Genomic DNA, 12532 nt, shown 5'->3' on the forward strand with positions numbered 1-12532 from the left:
AAGAACCCTGCTGGACTTCAGAGATGCCTGGAGGAATATATCAACCACCCAGCTAGTTTAATCTGTCAACAAGTCAGTCAACAACATTTATTGAGCACCCACTGGGAGTAGAATTCTATAGTAAGCCCTGTGGGAAAATACAAAGTAAAGAGCAGCATAGACCTCTATGAGCTCACCATGGACTGAGAGATTAACAGATAGATTCACATGTCATCTATAAAAATATCTTTATATTTAAAATGCATAAACATAATTATAGTAATATAGAAGTATGCATATATACGATCATGTGTGTGTATGTGCACAGTGAATGCATGTGTGTTTATATGCACACACACAAACATATATACATATATACATATATATATACACACAGAGACACATGCCCCCACAAGCCTATGCCATAGATTGATACATATATAGAACTAATTTTCCCACCTTCTGCACATTCGTTTAACAGAAAAAAAAAATACCTTAGGATCATTGTTGAAATTTTCCTAGTCTAAATTAAGGCCATGAGTAATAAATTTAAGGCTCTAATAACCATTTTCTGAAATGTGCTCTCTCATCTCTTATTTGAGTTCTTGTTGGGAACCATAAATAATGACCAAATTTAAGCTCTCTCTGGCCTGAAATGGCAGTTAAGACACATGGATTTTAAATCTTGGTTCATGCGTTATCTTATAAGTTTTAAGATAATTCAGAATTATTTGTCCTCTCTATGGCTAGAAGTAAACTATATCTCCTCTCCTTTGGCCCTGAAGTAATTCCTGAGAGGCAGAAATAGATTTGCCAATTAGAAAATTAGCGAAGCCATGTTGTAGATGGAATGGTTCCCATATTTATAGTCAGAACACCTGGATTTGAATCCCCGATCCCTTGCTTATTAACTTGGTAATCTTGGGTAACCTTTGAGCCTGAAATTCCTCATCTGTAAAATGAGTGTGAAGTTGTATTATATAATTTCCAAGATCCATTTCCGACTTCAAATCTATGCTCCCATGATCTCTTGCACTTTCCAAAATGCATTATGTGACGCCAAAGAAGGAGCCCATGGGATGATAGCCTTCAGAGGAAAGGTATGTGGATACTTTTGAAAAAAATGAGAAAATGTGCTCTACTCATTTCATTAGGTTACTTTGGGTTTTCTCCAGGAGAGATGCCTTGGAGTTATATGTAGGAATGATGAAGACCTGGGTTCATTCCTTGGCAGCTCCTCTACATTTGGGGAGACAAAATAGTGCAGGATAACGGGTTTTGGAGACAGAGGACCTGGGTTTGAATCCTAGTTATGCCACTCCCTGACCTTTAGTGTATCAGTTGACCACTCTTATGCCTGTTAATTCATCTGTATAAAGAGGAGGCTGGATTAGATGCCCTCTGACGTCCCTTCCAATTCTAAGACTGTGCTACTATGGATATTGGAGCCACGGCTCCAGGCAGAATAGATGAGCAATATTTGTTCTCCTCAGTCCTATTACTAACTTCCAGAGTGACTTTAGGGCAGTAAATTCACTTCTTTGGGATTCATTTTCCTTCTCTATATAAAAAGAAGGGTAGTACAGTCAAAAGAATATTCAATCTGGAGTCAGATGACCTGGTTTCAAAGCCTGCCCATAATGCTCATCACCTGTATGATTATAGTCTCTTTGGGTCTTGGCTTCCTCAACCGCAAAATGAGTCTAAGTTTCCTTCTAGATCCAGAGCTATGATTTCTAAGATGCCTTCTAACGTCTAAGTTTCCATGAGCTCATCCCAGTTATTTACCAACCTCTAGGACATTGCCTCTCATATATAGATAATTTCAACACCTAGTTTAGTTTTCCCCAATCTTATGCTATATCATCATCTTGATGACTTCAACATCCACACTGATGATTCAAAGTTGTCAGTCCTGCCACATCCTATAAGAGCCAAATCACATGCCACATCCTCCATGAGGGTTTTCCTGATCCTCTTACTTAGATTTCTTTTTTGTTGTTCGGTCATTTTCAGTCTTGTCTGACCCTTCTTTACCCCATTTGGTTTTTCTGGGCAAAGATACTAGAGGGGTTTGCCATTTCCTTCTCCAGCTCATTTTATATATGAGGAACTGAGGCAGACAGGGTTAAGTGACTTGCCCAAAATCATACAACTAGTAAGTGTTTGAGGTTAAATTTGAACTCCTGAAGATGAGTTTTTCTGTTTGCAAGTCCAGCAGTGTTCTATTCACTGTAGCACTTAGTTGTTCTGTATTTTCTCTCTCTGTTCATGTCTCTATCTCTCTTCTCTCTGTCTGTCTACCTCTCTTTCTGTCTCTCTGTCTCTGTCTCTCTATTTCTCTGTCACATGCAAATCTGTTCCATTTGGTTTTAAAGAGAAGAAATCACTACAGTTCCATGTCCATCCCTTTTATGGAACGGATGTCTCAGAACCCTAAACTGTTCACCAGAGAAGGTTCACAGGATAGAGAAGTGAAAATGATCTCAAAGACCATTTTTTTCATCCTCTTATCTCAGAAAGGATGAAACTGAAAACCGCCACAATCCATAAATCCCCAAAGATATTATTTTCTGTGTTGAGGCAGGGGGGAAGGGGATTTTAGAAGCATTCCCTAAGGCCAATATTACCAGCTAGGTCACACAATGGGTAGAGCACTGGGTCTAGAATCAGGAAGGCCTGAGTTCAAATCCTACCTCAGACATTTAATAGTTGAACAACCTTGGGAAAGTTACTTTTTTCTGTCTCACTTTCTTCATCTCTAAAATCAGCATAATAATAGCACCTGTCACTCAAGATTGATCTGTTGTGAGAATTAAGTGAGATATTTGTAAAGTTCTTAGCAGAGTGCCTGCACACAGAAAACACTTACAAGCACTTATCTCCAAGCTTTATCCAGCATTCTCCGAAAGACCGCTTCTGCACTAGCCAGAGAAGGAGAATAGGGCCGGTTGAAGGAACTAGGGCTCCAATCCAAGAAGAATAAACTTTTAATGTGGGGACTGAATCTTTCTCTTCCCTGTTTCTAAATTTCAATCCCTTCTCCACTATACTCAAGTTGTTGACACAGAAGTTATGGAGGCTAGTGGCATGACCATTCATGTGTTGAAACTGAGCCTGGGGGCCAAATTTCACACTATGCACCATGTTGAAGTAAGCTGGGTAGGAGCTGAGGCCAGAGCTCACCTAACTTCCCAGAGCTAAATCCTCTACTGTTCCACTTCCTGCTCCCTGCTCCTGTTTCTCTGGCCAGCTTTCTACCCATTCTAACGTAAAACTTCTGAAAAGAAAGTTGGTGAAAAAGCAGAAACAACCACAATAAAAATGTTTAGTAAAGAATGGCCACCAGTCTAGGTAGTTCATGGATTAAGAGTGTACATATTCCTATGCCCATATATTCCCCCAAAAAATGTTAGTGCATTTTGAAGTTATTAAAGTTTCAAAATGCCCTGACTTTTAGAACATCTTGTATATAAAACCAAATGATTTTCCCCCTAGTCACCCACCCAAATGCACATATGACACTCAAAAACTAGATACTTGGAAGACTCTAACATCTGGATGATTAACTGAAATGTTCACTTTGGAACTGGATGTATTCTATCATATAGACACTTGCTTACATTACATTTAGTCAAAAGCAAATAAGTAAATGAATGAATGAATGAGAGGTTTGGAGTGGAAAAGGTTAGTGGATGCCAAGACCTCTGAGCATTTCCCCTATAAACATACTTGAAAAAGATAATTTAGGATGAGGCCCCCATCACCTTTTCATTTGCAGAGATTTGAAGAAAATTTGCAGGCACCTGTTATTCAAATTGCTGAAAACTGCCGCAGTTGGCTTATCTCTTAAATACACAGCCAGAAAAAAGAGAAAGCTAGGCATGCCTCCATTTGTAAGCTAGACCTTTGCCTTTAAGGTAATGAACCTGCTGCTTCTGAATGCTACTGCAATGATATTTTCGCCCTCCAAATTAAAACAGATTCTGAAAACCTAGCAAAATTCAACATGAGAATTATAGGAAGAGACTATCAAATCCTAACATTAAAGTTAGGATTAAAGAGTTTTTTGTTACCTTTGGGTTAATAAAATTGGTCAAACAAAACAAAACAATAAAAAGCCCAAACCTGGCAACACTTCCCTTGCTTTCTTCATTCTGTCATATGTTTTCTATTCTTACTATTCAAGTATTTCATGCTTCTTTGAAGGGCAATGGAATCATTCCATAATGCAGGGCTCATAGTAATGTATAATTAACTTCATATTTCTTGGATCTGTAATGCACACTTGGTCTATAATATGACATTAACATACAAAAAAAGTTAGCAAAATGGATGCTTTCACAGACTTGGGAAACCAAAAAAAAAAAAAAAGCGCAACAACAGAAAATGCCTAAAGAAAATCTAGCTATGGATTTTGCCTTTTGCATTCAACAAATGTTGTCCAAAGTCAAGGGGATTGGGGGTTTGGAACAGGGGTTTCTGAAGCCTTGCCCATTCTGGACCTTTGGAGGGTCTTGTGTGTGTGCAAGAGGCTATTGAGTTTGTACACCCTGATGTGTAAAAGGAAGAGAAATGAAAGCCCTGGAAAATTTGCATACAGAGTGAAGATCCCATTGTTGGAGTCAAAGCTGCACTTGATTTGCTTCAATCATTGCTACAATTGAGCCAGCCAACTGTTTACATGCTCCCCATTATGTTAGTGTTGGCTAGGAAATGGATGATCACAATAAGATTTTCTTTCAGTTTACACTCTAGGGAACTGTGGGAGTTCACAGATTTGACAGACAGATAGAGAAGCCTTCTCTTTCCAAGAAACAACAGAGTGACCTGTTGGCTGTTGAGATATAGATGGCACTTAACCAGCAGTATATAGCCTGAACTAGAATAAACCATGTAGTTCAGTTCCCAGGGGAGAGAAAGATCAAGTACAAAGGAGAGGGGGGAGGGAGCAAGAGAAAAAGCTAAGGGGATAGTGAGTGATTTTAGAATCCTATCACTATTCCTTTGCAATCCACTTGCACCTCAATGGACTCTAAGTAGTTGTTTTATGGTCTGCCTTTCCCAGACACTTCAACTGGTAGATAATATTGACATATCTGGCTATTTAAGGAGAAAAAAAAACTTGGACTGAGAGAAAACAGCTTTGGGAAATGGTGAGTTATATTTTCTCTCTGTTGGAAGATTGGATTGAGTTAATACCATTGCTGTCATAGTAATAAAGAACAGAAGTTCAATGCAACACTCAATAAATGAATTCTGATATATGAAGGGTTCAAGGATATTCCTGCAAACCACAAATGGACATAGGGAAATACCTATTATTACAAATTTTAGCCTAAAAGTTTTTAGCCCATGCTCTGGTTTTCCAGAGATTTCACTGTACTTTCATACTTGTTAACTAAATATATTCTAAGGGCATTATGCTCTATCATTTAAAAAGACCAACTCTACCTATTCCTCTGCTGGGTTGGAAATCAACAAATATTTAGACCTGGATGAGGTAGACCTCCAATGTGAATTTTATTCTCATAAAATACCAAAGGCTGTACTGCTTAGTGGGTAGTGATCCAGACTTAGAGCCAGGAGAACTGAGATTAAAATTCTAACTCCTCTGAACACTAGATATATGACCTTGGGCAAAACACTGAAGTTTCTGGTGTTTTCTGAAACTATCTAAGAATAGGAGTTGCACATAAGGTGCTGATTTGCATTGGGTAGAGGACATTTCATTATCTGGTAGTTCCCTACACCAAAGAAGTCATATATCCAGTATCTATCCCTATTCTTTTCTAAAACTACTGTAAGCAAAATTCTATCCTAGAAAGCTCATGTAAATGGCAGGGTCTCTAAGGACAAAAAGTGGAAACAACTAATAGAAAACCATGATTGTACTAATATACCTCTTAGGACACGTACAGAACTGTGTCAAATAGGATAGGTCATAGAAGCATAGATTTAGAGATATAAGGGGTCTAAGAGGACATCTAGCCTGGTTCCTCTCTCATTTTATATTTCCCAATGCACAAGAGAACTTAAATGACTGGGCCAAGTTCACACACAAAGATTAAAGGGCATACTCAGGATTTAAACCTGAGCCCTGTAGCTCTAAAAGCTGTGACCCTGCAACATTCTGGGGAGGCTGCTGGCACCAGAATAATGAAAGTAGTATCACATCATCCTTGAAATCAATGTGACGTAATCTTGTTTGTCTCTACCAGTTAGCTTACTTTCCTTTTCTCCCCTCCCATCAATTGCAATTAATTACCCAGAATCTAGCAGTTTTGCAGAGAATATAACTATTATGCATTAGTAGAATTCTGAGAATGAACAAGAAAACAACAAACATTTTAAAATTCTTAAATGTTTAAATAACCATAGTCATTTTAATATTGTCCATGGGAGTTTTCTTGATAAAGATATTGGGATGGTTTGCCATTTCCTTCTCTAGTGCATCAACATTTATCAGAATGCTTACTATGACCTTCTGTTTTGTAAGCAGGTAAAGCATAGCTCATATTTTCATTGAGCTACACAAACCCCACCCCCATGTCAAGACAATGATCAATTGGAGGAAATATAACAACAGAAGATGAGGCCCTCAGTTCAGAAGGTGTTCAACACATTACAGAGGAAGAATGGAGGACAACTACAAATGGTTCTAGAAAGAATTGAAGCCACTAGACCAGGCGTGGGGAACCTGTGGCCTCAAGGGCACATGTGGACCTCTATGTCCTCAAGTTCAGGCCTTTGACTGAATCCAAACTTAATAAAAGGATTTGACTTAGCTGCTAGGCCAAAGCCAAAAGGAAACTCAGTTACAGATGTATCATGTCATGAAAGAGAGATACAGTGCTGAAAAGATCAATAGCACATAGGAACTTGGAATTCACAACTATGTAAATTTAAGTTGGATACAGTCAAATAGGAAATGGAAACTCAAACATCAACATCTTGGGTGTCAGTGAACTTTAGTGGATAGGAATGAGTAAATTTAATTCAGGTGATTATTATATGTACCACTCTGGGCAAGAATCCCCTAGAAGAAATGGAGTAGCCTTCGCAGTCAATAAAAGGGTGAGAAAAGCAGTAATGGGGTATGATCTCAAAAATGACATAATGATACACATTCAGATCCAAGGTAAACTGTTCAGCATCACAGTAATATACAAGTCTATGCTCTAACTACTGATGCCAAAAAGGCCAAAGTTGCTCAATTCTATAAAATTTGCAACATCTTCTAGAAATAACATAGAAATGATGTCACATTAATCATAGGTAATTGGAATGTTCAAGTAAGAAATCAAAAGGTAATTGGAATAACAGGCAAATCTGGCTTTGGGGCACAAAATGGAACAGGGCAGAGACTCATGGAGTTTTGTCAAGAGGTCTCACTGGTCATAACAAACAGTCTTTTTCAAACATCCAAAAGGCAACTCTACATGTGGACATCACCAAATGGTCAATATCAAAATCAAGTTGATTATAAACTGCAGTTAAAATTGGAGAAACTATGTAGTCAGAAAAAACAAGACCTGAAGCTGACTAATACTCAGATCATGAGTTCCCTGTTGCAAAATTCATACTTAAATTGAAGAAAATAGAGAAAAAAACATAAGGTCATATAGATATGATCTAAATAACATCCCTTATCAATAAGAAGTGTAAGTGATGGATAGACTTAAAAGATTACATCTGGTAGAGTGACTGAAGAACTGTGAACAGAGATTCACGTATTATATAGGAGACAGCAACAAAAAACATCCCAAAGAAAAAGAAGAACAGGAAAACAACTTGGTTGTTCAATGAGGCTTTACAAAAAACTGAGGAAAGAAGAGCGACAGCACCAGCAGCAGGACTGGTAGCTAGAGCAGACCCCAGAGAGTCCTGAGAGGAGCCCCACCTCTGGCTGCTGGCCTGGTCACCATCACACCCCAGGAAGAGCCGCTGCTGCCACATCTGGACCCAGTCACCGTCACCACAACAAAGAGGAGCGAGGCCGAGACCCAGCCACCCGCCACCCTGTCTTAAGACCACCAGTACCAAGCCCAGCATCACTGGCATCGGCGGTCCCTAAGACCTCACATCTCTGGCGAGGACATGACGGCCATTGCAAGGAACGTTTTGGAAACAGTAAAATGGTTCAATGTAAGAAAAGGCTATGGTGGCATCAACAGCAATGACACCAAGGAAGATGTGTTTGTACACCAGACTGCCATAAAGAAGAATAACCCTAGAAAGTACCTTCGCAGTTTGGGAGATGGAGAGACTGTGGAGTTTGATGTTGTTGGAGAAAAGGGTGTAAAAGCAGCTAATGTTACTGGTCCTGGTGGCGTTCAGGTTTCAGGCAGTAAATATGCAGAGGATGACAGCCATTACAGATGTTATCCATGTTGTAGGGGTCCTGCGCGGAACTACCAGAAGAATTACCAGAATAGTGAGAGTGGGGAAAAGAATGAGAGATCAGAGAGTTCTCGAGAAGGCCAGTCTCGACAACGCCATCCATAACACATGCAGCGGTTCCCGCCTTACTGTATGCAGAGAGCGTATGGGCATCAACCACAGTATACTAACCCCACTGTGCCAAGAGAAGTAATGGAGAGTGCTAACAACCAGAATGCAGGAGAACAAGGTAGACCTGGAGACAGACTATGCATTGGGTTATAAACTATGGTTTTGCAGGGGCCCTCTTAGGCAATGACAGCATAGAGAGGAAAGTAAAGAAGCCAAATAGCACCAAGGAGATGAGACCTGCCACCTCAAAGTGGGTACCACCATACGGACATTCTGGTAGGAAACCCTAAACCACAAAATGGCAAAGAGACACAAGCAGCAGAAACACCAGCTCAGAATAAGTCTGTTCCGAGGGGTGGGACTGAGTAAATGCTGGTTTAACCACCATCATCGGGTTTAGAATTCACAAAAGAAGAAAGAAGATGAAATTCCTGCAGTAACAATAAATAAGCAAAATATTTGGAATGGAAGACCTAAGTGCTTGATTTTTGCTGTTGACCAGATATCTAGAACTAAGCCAGTGGCCACTCATGTTAGAGTGCTGCATTCTGTATACCAGAAAATTTGGAAAAATCATGAGTGGCTATAGGCTTAGAAAAGATCAGTTTATGTTACAGTCCTAAAGAAGAGCAATGCCTAAGAATGTTCAAGTTGCTAACAGTTGTACTCATTTCACATGCCAGCAAGGTTATGCTAAAGATTCTGTGAGTTAGAGTTTGGCAACATGCACACCACAAATTACCGGAAAAGCAGGTTTATTTTTTAAAGAAAAGGAATTAGAGACCAAATTGTCAGCATTCACTGAATTATGTAGAAAGCAAAGGAGTTCCAGAAAAGAAAAATAATTTCTGATTCTTTGAATACACGAAAGCCTATTTAAATCACCACAAAATGTGACAGATCCTCAGACAGTAACAGATCATCTTACTTGTTTCCCACCTGTAGGTGAGTCAAGAAGCAACAGTTAGAACTGAATGTGGAACAACTGATTGGTTTAAGATTGGTAAAGGAATACAAAGTGTATATTGTGATATATTTAAGTTATATTCAGAGTACATTACACAAGATGGCAGGCTGGATGAATCAGAAGTTGGAATTAAGGTTGCCAGAAGAAATATCAGCAATCCCAGATATGTAGATGATAGTACTCTGATGACAGAAAGTGAAGAAGAATTAAGAAGCCTCTAGGTGAGGGTAGAAAAGCTGGCTTGAAGCTTAATGTTAAAAACCAACCAACAAACTAAGATCATGGTAACTGGTTCCATCACCTCTTGGCAAATAGAGGGAGAAGAAATGGAAGCAGTGTCAAAGATAGGGTTTTTCTAGTTGAGCCACAAGAAAAACTGAGTACTACAGAATTGATGCTTTTAAACTGTTTTACTGGAGAAGAATTCTGAGAGTCCCTTGGACAACAAGGAGGTTAAATCAGTCAATACTTAAGGAAATTAATTTAAACTACTCATTGAAAGGAGAGATACAGAAGCTGAAGCTGAAATACTTTGTCCATGTAATGAGAAAACAGGACTCAATGGAAATACCCCAATGTTGGGAAAGACTGAAGGCAAAAGGAGAATGTGATGACAGAGGATAAGATGGATAGATAGTGTGCCACAAGCACTTTATATGAGCTTGGACAGATTTCAGGAGATAGTGGACAGTAGAAGGGACTGGTATGCTATGGTTCATGAGGTCCTAAAGAATCAGACATAATGAATGAATAACAAACCATAATTATATCAATATAAAGTTGAGACCAGGGGCATACAATGAAGTAATTCATATATTTCTTAAATGATTATTAATGGGGATACCACTAAATTGAATGTCAATAACTTCCCCAATACTTTCCCTCACTCCCCACCCCCAGTCTTGTGCTGTGATCTCATTGCTATAGAGAAGTCCTGGTAAGGAACCTTCTTATATCAATGCAGATTTGTAACCATTCTTTAGAGTTTTCTAAGCATGAGAGGTAAAATGATTAAGCCAGGGTCAGTAAATTTACTTTTATTTGGAATTTGCATTATCTTATAGATGCTAAATGACATCTAATATAAATACATATTTATTATATTGATTTATTTATAAAATGTTTATTATATAAAATATGCTAAAAAAACCTACTAAATGGCTGCATTACTTAAATATTCTAGTTATGACTATAATTATTTTGGATAGCTGTACATATGACCAGTCATGGGATTAAGGATAACAATACCTTTGTAAACAAAGTCATATTAGGGAGACTGTGTAGAATAGTGGAATAAATTCTGACTCTTATTTCCAAGACCTTGGTTCAGGTGTTGCTTTCTCATTACTAGCTATGTGCACTTAAGGAAGTCATTTTTCCATTCTAAGCCTCAGTTCCTTGATTTCTATAAAATAAAGGAGTTGAACTAGAGGACTTTTAAGCTTCATTTTTGTACTTCATATATGATCTTACAATTAATTTATTCTTTAGTTAATAAGTGGATGATGAAAAATAGGAGTTAAACTAGCAAAAAACACGTGACTTCTCTAACACAGATTTCTAAAGCTTTCTTTTACATGGAATGCATTTTAATTCCTTGATAGAGGTTGCAAAAAATGTAGTAGTTCAAGATTTATTTACACAGGTCTGACTAATGACTTGAAATGAAATGGCTATGGAGGGGAAATGATAAATTATCTTGAGCAAAATGCAGCTTGAAACCTAAACATGTGTTTATAGTCACTGCTCTGGGATGGCTGCCAAATGGGGCATTTTGCGTTAGCAAGTTGTGCTGGAGTAAGTGATTCTGTTTCTGTGTGTCAACAAACAAACAAAGGGCCTCCAAAAATAGCCAGGGGTACATGAGAATATGCACCCACTTGTTGACTGACTTGCCAACCATTCAGTGTGATAGCCTTGAAGTCTGAATACAATTCCATTGGTTTATACCTGAAAGGGAAAGACTAATAGTTTATTTTAGGGGAAAGAGTACTGATTCTGAAAGCAGTGCTTCTGAGTTCCAATCCTGCTTCCAAAATTTACTCTGTGTGGCTTTGGTCAAGTCTTTTGATCTCCTTTGGCCTAGTTCTTCATCTGTAAAATGTGTAGGGGGAGGAGGTTATACTAGATGAAATTTGCAGATTCATTTCATTTCTGAGCTCCAAGCATTTTTACTGGTCATATCACATGCCTTTTCTCTTTTCTCATCTCTGCTTCCTGGCTTCCCTTTTTCTTTTCCTCTATCAAGTCTCTGTTAAATTCTACCTTCTACAAGAGGAAATCCTTCTCCAAACCTCTTAATCTTGTTTCTTCCCTCAATTATTTCTTTTGTGTGTGTGTGTGTGTGGGGGGGGGGGGTTGTCCTTTGTTCTCAAAGAAGACATGACATCAGGAAGATGATGCCATGACTTGCAAGTGAATTGAATTACAATGATGGAGAGCAGTTCAAAGTCACCGGACTCACTTTCTTCTCCAGAGCCTTCTGGCTCCAGTGACCAGATATAGATCAGAACAATTGGAGATGGCCCAGGATTTAGTGGGAGACATTGGCCTCTTTAAGCTAAGGTCTTTTAAAGGACTCACTTTGAGTAAGGCAACAGCCATTCAATGAATAGGCCTGTTTAAGAAGTGAACAGAGGGATCTCGTCTTTAATAATAATGACAATAATAAGTCAAACTGGGAGGGTGAGACCCTCAGGATTGTATCTGGCCAAAAGAGAAACAATTGATACTTACATTTATTCGAACCATCAGGACCCAAAAAGTAACCATTAATTGATTCTTGGGCAGGGACCTATGGCTGGTCAATCAATGAGGGCTGGAGTAAATTGGGTTTCAGGTCTGGTCTTCAGTCAGTGTAATGGGAATGCAAATTTGGAAGATCTTCCCTGCCCCTAGGCTAAAGTGCACCTGAAGCCTGGGGTGGGAGGCTTGTTTTTCAGTAGATACTTTTTGATTGGCCAGTGGGTCCAAAAGGTTGTTACATTCTCTGAGCCAGGAGAAGGCTATATAAGCCCTGATGTGTAGCTTTGTTTGGGGGGCTCACTTTGAGAAGTGTTCTGTGATTTGATC

The 12532-nt window shown here is 38.9% G+C and overlaps 1 pseudogene; it reads left to right on the forward strand.

The window, feature by feature from the left end:
* The first annotated feature begins 8079 nt into the window (after nt 1-8079).
* LOC138153141 (Y-box-binding protein 1 pseudogene) lies at nt 8080-8862 on the forward strand (annotated as a pseudogene).
* Nucleotides 8863-12532: the final 3670 nt, after the last annotated feature.

Source organism: Petaurus breviceps, unplaced genomic scaffold (assembly GCF_028583685.1).
Source record: "Petaurus breviceps papuanus isolate PSGF00001 unplaced genomic scaffold, PetGlider_PUasm1.0 90977, whole genome shotgun sequence".
NCBI classification, from domain to species: Eukaryota; Metazoa; Chordata; class Mammalia; order Diprotodontia; family Petauridae; genus Petaurus; species Petaurus breviceps.